The sequence below is a fragment of the Tupaia chinensis genome, unplaced genomic scaffold (assembly GCF_000334495.1).
Source record: "Tupaia chinensis unplaced genomic scaffold, TupChi_1.0 Scaffold149964_2, whole genome shotgun sequence".
Taxonomy (NCBI): domain Eukaryota; kingdom Metazoa; phylum Chordata; class Mammalia; order Scandentia; family Tupaiidae; genus Tupaia; species Tupaia belangeri.
Window position 1 is genome coordinate 230,998 of NW_006209806.1, and position 1,065 is coordinate 232,062.

The window sequence follows — 1,065 nt, forward strand, 5'->3', positions numbered from 1 at the left end:
GCTCCAGAGCCCGCGGGACCCTGGCACTGGGCTGAGTCCTGCTGCTGGGTCTCGGGCAGGCCAACTACCCTAGCCCGCGGCCGTGGCCGAGGATGCACTGACTCCTCAGGGCCGCACCTCTTCCTAGAACCTGCCGAGGCTCCTTGTTCCCCGTGCTGGCCCGGGGGCCCCTGAAGGCACCTCGACGCGCTCTGTCGCCGGCTGCTTCTTCCCCTAGGCCTGGGGCACTGGTCACCCTGCCCAGGGAGCAGCCAGCACCCCCAGGTTAGCAGGGGCCAAAGGGGGGAGCGGGGACAGGCCTGGGAAGAACCCTCCCTGCGTTTAGGGGAGAACTGAGTCCGGGACTGATTGGGACAAGCCCAAGGAGGGCAGGAGCCAGACAGGAGGTGCCACGCTGTCCCAGTGGGGCTGGGACCCCGAACTGGGCTTGGATGGAATCAGCGCCCCACGCTGCAGCCCTGGTCACTCATCCTCGCAAGGCCTGCCCCTGTGGAGCGGGTCCTCCCAGAGGCTTCCCCCACCCACGCCCACTCGGCCAGGCGCAGCCTGCAGCCTGAGGCTGGGGGCGGCTTCTAGCTGTTCTCACTACAGCTTGTCCCTGGGGCTGGGATGCCTGCCTCCAGCGTCCCCTGGGGGCTTTGGAGGCCTGAGAACTCCCAGCCAGCCCCCAGCTCCTACGTCTGCCATGCCCTGACGGAAGCAGATCCTACATGGCGGCCACGGTTCAAATCCCCGGCCCAGTCAGCCTGGGACACGCCTGGCACATGCACCAATGCCCAGGAACGGACAGACTGAGGGACAAGAGGGAGAGGTCAGTGGTGACCAGCCCGGTACGGGGTGCTCCCTCTCAGGTACGCACATGCTCTCGTGGATAAATCAAAAATGTAAAACACGGGGACCGGCAGTTGGCGTGATGGCTGTCGCTGGACTCCCATGTAGTCAACCTCGGTTCGAGTCCCGGACCCGGTGGCTTAAACTCATGCCAGGCGTGTGTGCATGCGTGCCCAAGATCCCAAGAGGAGAATGGAGGAGAAGGGACTGCGGCGTGGCCATCCCCCCCGGGGG